Raw genomic sequence first — 15,899 nt, forward strand, 5'->3', positions numbered from 1 at the left:
ATATATATATATATATATATAAAGGGTAACATTTACGGACCAGACTAATTTGCAATTAGCATTCAGATAAATGCATATCTTCATAATCAGGAGAAACTTCATGGGAAAGAGAGGACTGTTATGGGCCTTCAATGATGAGCAGCATTTGGAATAGTGGGGAAGGTGCTCTGGGCGTGAGGCTGAGCCATGACCCAGCACAGGAACTGAGAAGGAAGTCTCGAGAACAATGCTGCTGTTCTCATAAAAGTTATCATGATGACATCACACTTTTTGTTTTCCATATAAAATTTTCATAGGTTCTTCTGAGTTTCCTCTGATGAGTGGCTCTTGAGAGTTTATTTATCCCATGAGTAAACGTATAAATTTTATTTCTAACATAAATATTGAAGAAGCAAAATATGTATCATTACTTGATTTGTGCTTTAATTGTGAGAGCTAATTGCTGATTCAGTAGAGTTTTGAGTTGTTCTTTGGGTACTGATCATTTGTTCTCATTAAGAAATAAGTAGACTTTCTTGGAATTGACAAGAATATAGAAAGTTCATAAGTCTTCCATTTCTACCAGAAATCTAAGCTCTGATAGTCCTATTTCATAAAATAAAACCTTGGATTGATGAGTAAGGGTATCCTTTAGCTAATAAATAGCTATCATTAGTTTTAAAAGATAAATAATTTATATTCAATTTATCAATAAATATGAGATATAAATTCAAGATATTCATTGACTTTTATATAATTTAACTTTGAGATCCTCACATTCCCTATTCCAATTAGAGGAAGTTAACATTTTCCACTAATTGAGTCATCCCCACTTATCTAAATTTAGAATACAGTATCTCTCTCCCCTCCCTGGTGATTTCTGTGAACAGATTTGAAGTTTCAAAATAAAAATCCCCCACATGTTTATTTGTCTCAGTTCTGCTTTCTTCTCAAAAGCACCAGGAAAGCCCAGAGAGCCGCAATGATTAATGACCTGTTCTAGAGTTTAACCTGCTATATAAAAGATGCCGCATTCCAAAGCATAAAAGAAACTCTGGTAGGTCAGGAGCTTAAAGTAAGGGTCTTCCTTACACCAAAGGCAAGGAGGTTTGAAATTAAATTCTCACCAGAAATTGCAATAATTCATGATTCCCTGGCTTGATATTGGACTGGAAGATGAGGAGCTACAATGAGTAATAAAGCTTTAAAAGCCTAATTCATTCAGACTTATGCATTTCGAATCTGAATTAACCAGGTGATAACCTGGTTCTAAATAGTTTTGTGTATTCTCTGAAGTGGTTTTATGTGGGGAGGAGGGGAGAAATTGTGAAATGAATTAAGGAGATATTTAGCCTGTGAGGGTAGAAACCAACAAAATATGTTCAAGGATTATTTTAGAAGAGTCATAGAATGATGTGCTAATTACGAATAATTCTTAGTGTACTTAAATTTTTTATAGCAAACAAGTAAATTGAATCTACAAGATGTTCAACACTGAAGTAATACACGATGCTATGTGACCTTAAGCAGGTCATAATTGCTTGCTGGACAATCTGTTGGCCTATGTTCATCTCTAATAGTCTATAATACTATGTAATACAGGTGGGAACACCACCGAAGTAAAAAGCTAAGTGGGAAGCAATGGGATATAAATGGGAGATGAAGATAGCTTCTTACAGGAGGAGCCTAGATTCCTAGGTACAGGAAATAACTGGGAGCCTCAAAGCAGTTATTCCAGGTCTGTGAGCCCTACCTGTCTCTGGTCTCATTTCTTTACGCCACTACCATACCTAGCCCACTTCAGCTTAAATACCGTTTCCTCAAGGATGCCTTCTTTAATGTCCCCCACCCCCACCAGACTAAGTTAAATTCACCCAGTTTTACACGCTCATCATGTCTTCTTTTTATCATTTATTGCACATATCACAATTTTAATCAAATCTTTATTAGTGTAGTTATTTGTGTTACGCCTGCCTTCCCCCACTAGTATGTGAGCTCAGTGGAGGCAGGGGTGGTGAGGTCTCTTTTGTTTCTCATGGTTTTCCCAGTGTCTGACACATTGTATGTGCTCAGTAAATGTTGGTTGGATGGATGGATGGATGGATGGATGGATGGATGGATGGATGGATGGATATCTACTTTTCATAGGAAGAATAGTCAAATGTTTGAGGAGGCAAGGTGGAACTGAAACCGAGTGAGTCAAAAGAGTGTCCGTGTCCACCAGTGTGCCAGTGAGTCAATGAGAACTAGCACCCAGCTTGGCAGTGGAGAAAGACTGAATGACACCACCCAGAAGAATGGGAAGCTAACGTTCGAAAGCCCGAACTCCTCAATGGTTTAGAGGCAAAAGCTTTTATAAAGCCAAAATCATGAGTCATCATGAACAAGGGGTTCTCAGGGTCGTGGACTGCATGAATTGATCAGTTCTTACGCAAGCTTCTGCAACCTGATTTATTCAGCTCCTGGCAGCATCCATTGTCCGGGTCTATGTGACTATGGCCAGGTGATCACAAACAGAAAGAGAGGTCTGTAGACCATCTTGGGATTGTGAGTCAGTGACCTTATCTTTAAGTGTCGAAAGAAAAGAGCAGAGGATACTTTTCGTGCTTAAAAGGCTACATTCTTCTGTTATCTTAAGCAGAGTATAGCTTCTGAAGCCTGCTTTACAGGCAGGGCTACGGCCCCAGGACGTGACTTCATTCCAGTGCAGCTATGACTCTTAAGAGCGAATTAAATAATTTTAACTAAAAGCTAAATTCTAATATATCTAGTCTGTTATGATTTGCTGTCAGTTTCAGAGCCAGATTTCTACCAAACCCGCTCCTAAATCTATTATGGTATTTGGCTTTTAAGAGCCAAACAATATTTCATCCAGTAATATAAAGAGACTGAAAATAAGGAAGCATTAGAACAAAATATTTTGTTGTAGCATTTATAATATTTTTGCTTCATATGTTCATCAGCATTATTCCCTGTGAAGACAGAAATGACAGGCTGCTTTTTCCAGGGCCTGCCAACTGCCAAAAAAAAAAAAAAAAAAAAAAGTAGAACTGCTTCCATTTAAAATCTTTCCTTTTCTAAAGCCTATTGGGAAGACCCTGTTGACTTTTTTTTTCCTCAGGTCTGCTTGACAGGGAAGATAGAACTGGAAATGGAAAAGAGCCAGAGGACTAAGAACGTGGCTGGTGAGGCTCCACACACTGTCTTGCCTTTGCCTAGCACTCACCCTGTTCCTCAAAGGCCTGTTAAGTAAGCACTGAACAGTTGTGATGCCTGCAGGGCCTCCATCTCCTGCTGAGTGAGCCCAAAGGAGGAGGGGAGCGCTCCCAACCCCAACAAATATCATGACAGGGAAAACTGCCGAAGGTCAGGGAGGATCCTGAGCCCTGAAACTTTCAAGATACTACTTTTAATTGTTGCTAAGTTTTAGGCAAACATGTTACACTTCTCTTTCACTCTTCTTTTCCTTCTCATTGCTGTTAGGAAATGTATCTTTAAAAAAAATAGTTTTAATTGGTGCTAGGGAATGACAAGGTTTATGTGGCTAGCCTTAGCCTTAGATGTCCTATTTCCTAACTCCTGAGGTAAATGAAATGTAAATAATGTGCAGGGGTATGTCTTCTGCTCCTGACCAGGGCACATTTTTATGGCTCTAATGAAAGCTGTATTGCAAATGTGGGACTGAATCATATGCATAATGAGTCTTAACATCTGAGAAGCTAGGTTTCTACTAGAGGTAGCAACAGGATCCTATTTTTTGAAGCTTCAAATTTGTAAATAGTCTCTGGAAAAGTGTTCTTTTATTTCAACTCTTAAAGAAACGATACATGATGTTATCTGCCATTATCATTTACTCCAGGTACGACAGAGGGTTCACCTCTGTTTCATTGATTATCTCAAGAATAGTTGCATTTAAAGGTGTTTTAAAATGCATTAATAAAATGTACTAATGAATCCATAATCTTAAAGATACAGAGCAAATGATATATAGCTTAGCAAATGGAAGTCATTTAAAATGAACTGGTAAGAAAAACCTTCATTAGTTTAAGATTCATAACCTCTGTTTTAAATATATATTACATTAAAGATAAAAAAAGCTGCTATAAAAATCGCCTCGTTTCAGCATCTGTCTTCATAACAAGGTAAATGATAGTTTCAAGATAATGAGTTTTTCTGAATTATTGAATGTATTAAGGTGCTTGCAGGTATTCTTATCTGAGTGCAACCCAGGCAAATATTAATATTTAGCTACAGCCCCTGGTATAATGAGTGTGCCCTGGAAGGTTTCCACTAGAAGTTTGTTCTGTGTGTAAAATTCCAGTGTAATTTTGACCAGAGAGTTTAAGGACATTATTTCAGCAGCTTACACTGAGAAAGCTTAAGGAGTGATAGATTGCATTTCATTAATGGGCACCAGACTCCTTTAATGAGATGCCAAGCTTCAGGGGCTTCATCCAAGTTCTCAATGTCCCAGGCGAGGCTTGCCAATTTGCTCGCTGAAGGCACTGGGTGCCCCCACAAAAGGGTCCTCTCCAGTTGCAGTTTTCTGGGTTAATGTATTCTAGGCTGAATTCTCTCACCCGTTGAATGCTGCCCTGGGAATTTCAGTGTTCATACAAACTAACAAATGTCCACCAGCACTGCCCAGTTGGCTCTTTGTCCCCCATGGGAAATTTTCTCAGTCAAAGCCTGGTAATTGTTTCATGCAGCTGCTGCCATTTCAAGGGTGCCAGCTCATCCGAGCCAACCGCATGCACACAGCCCATGACTCAGGAGACTGAGAAAGCGCACATCAGGGGAGCGTGGGGGCCTGTGAGTACTCCATTTTAAGTGTGCCCTCCTCTTTGTCAGCTATTTGGGGGAGAATACATAAGGAAGGGCAGCTATTCAAAGGTTATAAATATCTCCTATAGTTGTGAAATTCAGCTATAGGAATGCATCATAATCTCATCTGTATCAGAAAGCACTTGCTGTATGTCTCAGCAGTCACCTACTTGGCTGTACAGTATGTGTTACAGCAACAGCTATATTGTAACATCTGTGGTTTCTTCCACACACCCAGATATGGAATAAAGTGCTGGCTTAATGTCCAAAGTGAGGGGCAAACTGGGTGGGGGCTGGTAGTGCAAGTCCCCTTTTTGGGCCTGTGCCTTGCTAGCTGGCATGAGGGCTCACTGTCAGATCTTCCAAAGTTTTATTAGAAGTGCCAAAAGTATATTTTGTGAGAAAAGTTGACAAAAAAATATTATAATATAAGGCAATTTGAATCCATCAGGGCTTTACTGTCAATTAGCGGTAGTAATAGCCTCCTGGGAGAATTTTCCTGCACAGTATTCTGTACACAAATGGCATCATTACACAGTGTCAACTTGCTGCGTATGTACCAAGTGTCTCCAGAGACTTGTGGTATATATGATGATTAGGGTGACGGTTCTTGCTTTCTTTCTTTTTTTAATTAGGTTCAAGTATACAAAACAATGTACCAGTTAGACACTTCACCCCTCACAAAGTGATGACTCCTCTTCCCCCAATCTATTGCCCCTCTGGAGGGTGACATTTCTTGATGTATTCGTTTTCTGTTGCTGAGTAACGAATTACTCCAAATCTTAGTAACTGCAAACAACAAGCACTTATTATCTCACAGTTTCTGTGGGTCAGGAATGAAGCAGAAGCTCACTCAGGTGGTTCCTGCTCAGGGTCATTCACAAAGCTGCAATAAGGTGACAGCCATGGTTGCTGTTATCTCAAGCATAGGCTGTGTGGGTTGGGGATCAGCTTCCAAGCTCACTCAGGAAGCTCGTGGCTGGCCTCACCAGATCCTCTTCTGAGCTCATGGCCTCCACGTGGGGCTGCCTCACACCATGGTAGCTGGCTTCCTCTGGAGCTGCAGTCCAAGAGAGAGTGAGAGAGTGCATGCACAACTGAAGTCACAGTCTTTTTATAACCTAATAGTGAAGGTGACATCCCATCACGTCTGCCATACTCTTTCTATTAATAGCAACTCAATACATCCACCCTACACTCAAGGGGAAGGGAGTGCAGAGTGACATTGAATACCAGGAGGCAGAAATTATTGAGGGCCATCATAAAGGTTGCCTACCACATCAAGGAACTTTATTCAAGCCTCAGCATGTCTCTCTGAAATTACATAACAACCACCTCTAATTAGTCTCCAAGCCTGGTTTTGATTTCCTCCAATCAAACAACCCTTGCTATGGCAAAATGGTCTTTAAAAACTGAAAATCTGATTATGTCATTTTATAGCTGCTAATTGTTCTCAGGAGAATGTTTAAGCTTCTTAGTATGACATACAAGACCCTTTATATACAGTGCATAAAGGCAATAGGAGATAGTCTTTAAGGTCATGGGTTCTAAAGCCAAGCTGCCTGGGCTCTAATCCTGGTTCCACAATTTATCGGTGTTATGCCCTTGGGCAAGTTTATTAACCTCACAAAACTTGAATTTCCCCAAGCAGCTCCCTGAAACCTGAAACAATATTAATATCTAATTTATAGGATAATCATGATAATTAAATAAGGTAATACTAGGGCCGGCTGAGTGGCACGTTGGTTAAGAGCTGGCTTGGGACGCCAGAGGGCACTGGTTCAGATCCCACATATGAGGGCCAGTGACACTGCCCTCTACAGCTAAGATGTTGAATAACAGCTCAACCTGGAGCTGGGCTGCCGAAAGTCGCCGGACCCGGCATAGGCTGCAGCCCCTGCTGCAGTGGGTTGCCATGGGCTAATGTGTGTAGCCAGCAGCCAGCGTGAGTGGCCATCCAGAAATTGGCGACTGATCTGCCTCGCCCGGGAAGAGCACAATGATGGTGCCAACTTGGGCCAGTGAAGCAACATCCGCCACAACTAGGCTGAAGAACAAAACGATAGCAACTTGTCTGTTCCCTTCCCCTGATTCCCCAATAAAACTCTTTTAAAAAATAAATAAATAAATAAAATAAGGTAATACTTGTGCAGACTGTGGCACACTGTCTAGCACATGGTAAGACCTCAATAAGGCAGGTTGTTATTATAATTTCCCCAATATATCTGGAGCCATTTCACAGCATATCATGCAATTATACCAAACTACAGTACAGAGGCAATTTTGACCTCTTACACGACTCTTTCCTTTGCCTGGACAGCCTCTCCCCATTTTTCTTTATCTGAAAGATTTACCTTTATGTTTAAATAGTCAATTCAGTTTTCCTCCAGGAAACCACACACACACACACACACATACACACACACACACACACACGCGCGCGCACACACAATTCTGGGTCAGGTGGCCCTTGGACTCCCTCAACCCGCATGCCTAACTCTATTATGATACTGAGCACACTGTGCTGTCATTGTTTACTTCTCTATGTCCCTGTTAAAATGTGAATCCCTCAAGAGAAAGAATGACTCTATATTTCTGAATCTACAGAGTCTAGCTCAGTGCCTGGCACATAATAGGTCTCTAATATATGTGGGTCGAATGATTTAAGGAATGAATAATTTGAAAGATTTATGATATAGCCTCTCTCCTTCTCCATTTCTTGATGCTACTTCTCAAGTCCACTTACTTATCCCTTCACCCTCAGGTCCTGCTCCATAAGGATATTTTCAAGTATGGCGTTGAAGAGACAGCTTCCCAAACCAGAGTTGCGTAGATCAAAGAACATGCTTCTCTTCTTCACTTGCAGTTCTTAAGGCACAATTTAGATAAAAGTAAATATTTCTTGCACTGACTTCCCATTATTTGGGACTTTGAAATCTCCAACCTCATAACTGCATGAGTTCACAAACCAAACTCCTCAGCCGGGCATTTAAAATGCCATGCAATCTACTCCCCACAGACATGGCCATCCACACTGACTCCACGCCCCTCTTGTTCTCTCTCAAAGACATACACACACAAATATGCACACACATACTAAACACACACAAGCATACATACGCATACAAATACACACATGCACAAGCACACAAATATACACACAGGAGACTAACTGCTTTGGATTCACTCTGGATGCTTGTTAAAATCCAGATGCCTGAGTCTCCTCTAGATGCAGAGGTTTGAGGGCAGAAATCAGCCTTTTGACAAGCTCCCTAAGTAGTTCGTGTACATAAAGCTTGGAGACTATGGTGGCCCTTGTCCTGCTGAATAATCTTGATGAGTTTGTCTCTACACTTTACTAGTGTTGTGGCCCCTTCCTGAAAACATCTCATTTCCAACTGAAAAAAGAAAAAAAAATCCCAATTAACCATAAAGATTTACTCAAGTAGCACCCTTGTCAAGCATCCTAGATGGTTGCACAGTATTTGATGGATCCTGTTTGCCTGGCCCTTGGCACATATTGTGAAAATTTATTATTAGTTTGCATGTTCATTCCCCTGCAACTGAGTGCAGGGACCACCTTTGGCAGCACTTTTGATACAGAATCAAAAATTGTCATTGCTCAGTTAGTGTTTCCTGAAATTTTAAATATTACATTAAAATATGCTTTTGCTCTCAAATATTTTCTCATGTATGAGTCTTTAAGGCTTTACGTTTTCAACATAAAATATCATGACAGTATTTAGACATTACGTGCCACCTTAACTTTTCAGATATATTATAATAGAAAATAAATATCTTATGCAAGATATATAAATAAGACAAGTAAATAGAATTCTTCTGCCAAGATGTTTTGTTGATGATTTGGCATAACTTGAAATAGCTAGCTACAAACTACAAATTTCAGTTGTGTTGACTTAATAGCTTTATATTCCTTAGTACAAAAGCATATGGTCAGATTGTGTTGGTATTTTTTTTATTACATTTTAGTGTCCCAGTTATTTTAATGCTTCAAGATGGCTGAATTTTTCTTGTCTAATTGGATGTTGAAGTGTATCGTGTAGCCTGTAATGAGACTCTTCCAGCTTAAGATGAATAGTTGCCAAGATGCATAACAAAATGCATTTAATTGGAGCCACTGGTGAGCCCTCCACCCCCAGGTAGCTACTGCACAATGGAGAGGACCAAGGGGTGTGAGCATTGAAACACCTGAGCAGATAACAGAATTGGCTGCTGGCACATACATGGACAAGTTCACCAGCTAATCAAGCATGGTGAATCACATTTAGAATTCAATTGACATATTGATTTCACAACCTTTTGTGAAAAAAGTCACTTCCAGCTTCTCTGTGACATAACTTCTGCTGACTAAACTCTTCCTTAAAGACAGGCCATTTACATAACTTTCCAGTCCTTAGTCAGTATGAGATGCTTTAGGCTGTTATGGTTTTTCTTTTAATATCTTGTGAATTCCCAAAACAAAGCCTCCCACTGTCATGGGAAGGAACTAGAATCCATCTATAAATCAAACAGGATTATTTGGAAATGACTGCTGGGTACGGTAATCCCCCTCTTTCCCTCAAGAGCAGGCATAAGCAAAGGTTGATAAAACAATACATCTTATCATTTGTAGGTGATCCTTTCTCCCTTTAAAATCGTTCACTATTACTCTGGTTGACATTTAGTATATTAGAATCTCCATTCCTCATTTCACAACAAGTTATTTATACTGCCAGTACCTACTTAAATTGCTCCAAAGTTTACTGTTAATTAGATCATTTTGAGTATTTTACCTGAACGGCAGTCACTTAAAACCCATATGTGTCCTCAAATTGAAAGAGGAACCAAGACTAGTTACCAGTAAAGTAACTAGTGCTGCCACTTGCTTTACTAGAGAATTAATCATTCCTCATCTAAAACATGTATAGTGAACCACGGAAATATGGTTTTGGTATCTTCTAAGTTTCTTTCATGATACAATATTACCAGGCAAGAATTCCCTAGCACATTTTGTATGTAATGTCTCTGTCTTGCTATATTCAAGCTCTAGCCAACATACCAAAATTGATATTTATGTGTGTATACATGTATGTATATATACATATATATACAGATTACACTTATCTTTATATACTCATTTGCAGCACAGCTATAAATTTGGTCCTTAACCACTGAGCTTATAGGGCAGAGATATAGATGCATTCAATTAAACAGAGAAAAAGACAGCCCACTGAGATGTTAAGTTTGATTTTGTGCAATGCTGTGTAAATTCTGATTACCTTAGAGGTTGAGTTTAGTTCAAAGGAACACTCTATAAAAAGAAATCTTAAAGATGGATTTGAATAATAATTGAATGGTGGACAGTCTATCATCTAGGGAAATAGATGCCTCCTTTGATCCATTGCTACTTAAAAATGCATAGAGAAAAAGATGAAAATGGGATAAAGAGATGCATGACCAGATAGCAGAATGCACATTTACATGATACTTAGTGGATTTTTTATAAATGTGTAATATTAATATATGCAGTTAACTATGGCCAGGTCTTATCTATACCATTAACAAGAATACAGCGTAGTTATTACTCAGCATGACTCACTGAATTGTCCCTGCACAGAATATGCTTGTGACCAAAATGATTGATCTGGGGCAACTTTCATTCATGACCAAAGTGATTGATCTGGGGCAACTTTCACTCGAGGACAGTTGGATTAAATACAAAATACACTTGGGCAGAAATCTTAGCACTCAGTGGTCTGCCACTATCAAATCCTGCATTATCACAGTGAATGCCTATCTAATAAGTGCATAGGATATATCCTTATGCTTTAAAAAATTAAATTTATATATTGAAAACTTTAGCTTTCACAACAGAATTTGTTTTCAATATCATCAACACAGTAGCCACCGCTGAATCGTAGAGTAATTTATACTACAAAAGTGCAGTAGCAATCAGAAACTTAGAGTATGTTAGAGCTGAAAAGGATTTTCGAGAACTCTTCACTCAACCCATGTATTTTATAAGTGAGGTAATCAGTCTACCAATAGTTCCAAGCCCTGGTCTGCAGAAAAATGCTTGCTGATGACACAGTTTGAAGTGTCCGCTATAAAATGAGAAAGATGAAATAGTATAATAAGATTTCATATAGTTGAATTTCCTTGTTAAAACAAGTAATTTTTGTTTTACTTTAATAGTTTGTCCCTTCTGGTTTCTCTATGTTAACACACTTTTATAAAATGATGGTGATAGGGAAAGATAGTTGCTTTTCCTACCATTCATAATTGATTAAGTAAAAACTTCAGTAACCCTGTGAAACACTGCATTTCTTTTTCATTTTACCAGACTATGAAATCCAAGAATTGGGGAACCACTGATTTAGCTGTTCCTTTAGAATGGAGTCCATTGACTATTCTATATATAAAAGGTTTCAACCATGTGTCAATAGGTTTAGATGAGTAAAAAGGGTTATTTATGAAGTGAGTTATGTTAAAGAACATTACTCCTGTTTACCATATAAAATTTGATAAAAGGTCTGAAAGGAAATAATACATGTCTTTTGCTATTCATATGTCTTTAATAAGAAAGTAAATTTAACAGATTTTAGCTGAATTTGAAAAAAACTGGCATATTATGTCTATCAATAAGATATAAAAGCTGAAAGAATAATGAAATCAAGAAGATTGAAGTATGGACATTATCATATAATTACACATTTATTAGGCTAGAGGCTGTCATCAGGGGGCATAAACTGGCTTGATTTTCATTTGTTCTCTGTCACTTGCATAATACTTTTTGTTTCAGATAAGTGTTATCAGATTCATGCCTGCCCCCAGGGGACATGGATAGGTATCAAAAATCCTACTTTTTTTTTTTTCCAAAAATTTAAGTGAAAAATTTCTAATGAGATAAAAAGTGCAACATCCAAAATGGAATTTAGGACAATTCAGAATCAAGAAAAAATGACCTCCTAGGAAGTGTCACTGCGAGGTGAACAAAAACAGAAAGTTAATGAATCTGTGGTACAAAATTATGCTTCTATATCAAGTCTTCTAAATAAGCAAGAATGCCATTTTTCTTTATTTTCACTTATTTTAGATGATTCATATCTGAAGCCCATTGCTTTAAAGTTACTTACTGATCAAAAGTGATTTTCCTGAATGAACTGCTCAAGATTTTTTTGCATGACTTTGAAAGAGAGACTGTGGCTGACAGTTGGTTATCAAAGAAATTCTAGTCATTGTTTAGGTATAACTCTTTTTTTACTATAATGGTAATTGTTTAGGTATAACTCTTTTTTGAGCATAATGGGATCATTTTGACCATAATGAGACATAATGGGATTTAGTCTCAGGTTAAATTCCAAGATTTGTCATGGCTTTCAGTAAAATATTTGGTTTGTTTCCTCTCTTGAAAGGAAATATATCATAATTAAAATCTAACATCATTTTCAAATTTTCTCTTATTATTCAGGTTTATTCAGTAATTTTTTATATGGAATTTTTAAATCATTTTTGTTGTTGCTGTTGTTTGTTTTGTTTTTCTGTTGTAATTTGAACATGGAAGAGACATACAGATTTTTAGTAGTCATATTGTTCATACCATATTTAAGGGCTATTTTGGAGTCTTAGCAAAACATTTTTCATGGGAGCTCTTGAATTTAAAACAATAAAATATAATTTGTCATGTAATCAACCTCCTTCTTCTTATGTATTTTTGACCACTTGGGTGACAGGTTAGTTATCCAATGGAAAATATGTATTGAGTACTTACTGTGTGGACAGCATTGTACATGGGGCAGTTTTAGGTACAAAAATAGAGCAAACATAGTTAAGGCTATCAGGCAGTTTAGAAGCTATAACAGTAAGCAACTCTATAACCTAATTTATAATTTCTCCTTACAGAAGTTTTTCTGTTAAATCTTTTTATTTTGGAAGGAATGAAGGTGAAAAGGAAGGAAGAAAGGAGGGAAGAAGGAAGGGAGGTTGGGAGGGAGGGAGGAAGGGGAAAAAAGATAGATGATTCAACACCTGATCCTGTAGAAGGCATTTTGTTTTCCTTCTCATGTTTGTATTGAGTTGGCCTATGGACATTCTGGCATTTTCTATTTATTGCTCTTCTAATGAGGCTTGTTAGACTCCAAAAAAACAAGTCCAGGAGGCAAATGATGGCCTTCCAAGTACTTGTTACTAAAGTAAATGACTTTAATGAATTCCTGTAATTAGGGTGAGATTATAAAGACTCTTAGCTAACCCTTAATCATCATACATGGACGAACCAAGTAAGATTTGCCAACTACAAATTTGGTAGTAATGCCATACTTGCTAATGCTACTTAGTAACTGAATATACTTAGTCCTCAACAGGAAAACATTTCTCTTTTGGAAATTTAGCAGAAATGAGAAACTGTCCTTGAAGTGAAGTTATTTAAAATGAAAGCACAGGCCTGGGTATTAGCAGACCATTCACCTTGTAAATACTCAGAAAAAATGTCTATCAGTAGTGAAGAAACAGCTCACCTGTGCGTCATCAGCCAAGGTGTCATGCTTGACTTCACTGTTACTTTGAGCACATTTCCTACTGGTGCGATCCCTGTTACTTTATGCTTCATCTTCTCTGTAAACATTTTTTATTCTTACTCTTTAGCCTCTCTCTCTCTCTCTCTCTCTCTTTCCCTCAATGATTATGTCTTTGTGGTCCTAAGGGATTCAAAGACCCATAGAAGTTTATGCTCTAAGTCAAGGTTTTTATCTACTTGTAGGCCATAGACAACTGAGAATTCAATAAAGGACATAAACATGTATTCCCTGAGAAATAAACACTACACATCTTAAATTCTTTTAGATAATTTCAAGGAATTGACAGAAGCCCACCCATACGTCCCAGAATAGTATACTGCGGATGATAATTATGTGATTGCTCTCATACATTTACACATTTATATTTACATTTTCCCATCATCCTGGAATTTTCAGAGTATTGCCAATTTCTTTCCTTAAAGTACATTCATACCTATAAATGATGCAAACATAGTAAAATCACACTAATTTAGTGTAGCCTAGTAAACAGCCTGTGTTAGATAAGAAAAACAACAGAATTGCCAAATCTCAGAGATCATCTATTTGGTTGTCAGGAAAGTCATGACGTATTTTTGCAACATATGGCACTAGTTCATTTTTGGAAGTACTAGAGTCATTTGCATTTATGTTATTGCTATGTCATTTGACAGCTGACAGTTCTAGCTTCATTCTTAAAAAAAATTGAGCGATTTGGTTGAGTTTTGGAGATTTACAACAAGTTGAAGATGGAAGACCAAACTGTGCATTTTTGCCATATTTTACTGTTTTACTTCCATAAAGGGAAGAACACACATCAAGCTTGTGAAAAGTTGCATCAAGTTTACGGTGATAATGCTCTGCAAGAACGTCAGTGCCAATGATGGTTCACAAAGTTTCGTGCTGGTGATTTTGATCTCAGCGACACTCCTCACTCAGGGAGGCCCACCGAGGTTGATGACGACAAAATAAAGGCATTGATCAAGTCAAACCCACATTGCACAGCAGGAGAGATCGCAGGAACATTGAACATCTATCATCCAAATGTTCACCACCACCTGAAGAATCTGGGATACATAAGCAAGCTCGATATTTGGGTTCCACATGAACTCAAAGAAGTTCATTTGATGGCGGCACGTATAAACATCTGTAATATGCTCATTAAACGTGAGGAAAACGATCCTTTTTTGAAGCGACTGATAACTGGTGATGAGAAGTGGATTGTTTACAACAATGTGGTGTGTACACGGTCTGCATGATGATTCACCTCAAACGACATCGAAAGCAGACATTCATCAGAGGAAGGTTATGCTCTCAGTACGTGGGATTTTAAAGGTGTCGTGTTTTTTGAACTTCTACCAAGGAGCCAAACAATCAGTTAGACTGTGTACTGTCGGCAATTGGACAGTTTGCACGAATCCATCATCCAGAAACATCCAGAGCTTGTTAATTGTAAAGGAGTTGTGTTCCATCACAACAACGCGAGACCACACACAAGTTTGATCACCCGTTAAAAATTATTGGAGCTTGGATGGAATGTGTTGCCACACCCACCATACTCGCCTGACCTTGCGCCTCCGACTTCCTCTTGTTTCGTTCTCTTCAAAACTCCTTGCATGGTATAACGTTCAATTCAGATGAAGCTGTGAATTAGCAACTTGTTCAGTTTTTCACAAATAAAGACAGGTCCTTCTATGAACGAGGAATTATGAAGCTCACTGAAAGATGGCAAAAGGTTATCGAACAAAACGGGCAATATATCATTAATTGATCTTTGTTCTTTATATAAATAAATGACCTTTGAAAAACATAGACAAAATATGTCATGACTTTTCCGACAACCCAATATACTGCTTTTGTTGTATATACCATTTCTGCAGGAATTTGGAAAGTGAAAGGATACTCAAATTTTAAAACACACAGGGGCTCCATAAATACTTACTGACTTCATTTTAAAGAAACACCATTTCATTACTCACAAAAAAAAAAAAAAGGAGAGAGAGAGAAACCCATACACTCCTGGAAGATGCTCAAAAGTAATTTTCTCCAACCACCTATTAGATATTCAATTCTTGTGATAGCCATTCCAATCAGGCCAACTAAACATTTCCTACTTCCAGGACATAGGCTGTTTGAGGGTTTTTAAAAGGTAGTTGGTTCCCTAAATCACCACTTTGCAAATGGCCTACAGGCCACTATAGCATAGATGATGGGGCGATGTTTATAGTCAAAGAAAAAATTTTTTCTTACCAGATAAACCAAGAGCCCTACCCCTCTGCTTTCAGCCGTCTTTTCTTTGCATAATTGACTTAATCCAAGGGTCACATCCAAAAACTGCGTTCAGTCAATGATTATAATTGACATTGAATGTTATTTATAATTTAATTTTGAGTTGTTCAAGTTAAATGTGCCAAAATTATAATAGCAATACTTATTGAGTGTTTATGGTGAGACAGAGATTATCTGTGAAACTTGACACATTTGTTATCTTATTTTGTACACAGCTGCCTATGAGGTAGATATTGCTGTTGCCTATGAGGTAGA

General features: G+C 37.9%; 1 protein-coding gene across 3 annotated transcripts in view; it reads left to right on the plus strand.

Moving 5' to 3' along the window:
* Window positions 1-15,899, plus strand: part of KCNH7 (potassium voltage-gated channel subfamily H member 7) — a 129,618-nt gene that overhangs the window by 31,092 nt on the left and 82,627 nt on the right. The gene's annotated exons all lie outside the window — the stretch shown is intronic.

The sequence above is a fragment of the Hipposideros armiger genome, unplaced genomic scaffold (assembly GCF_001890085.2).
Source record: "Hipposideros armiger isolate ML-2016 unplaced genomic scaffold, ASM189008v1 scaffold_30, whole genome shotgun sequence".
In the NCBI taxonomy this organism is placed as follows: domain Eukaryota; kingdom Metazoa; phylum Chordata; class Mammalia; order Chiroptera; family Hipposideridae; genus Hipposideros; species Hipposideros armiger.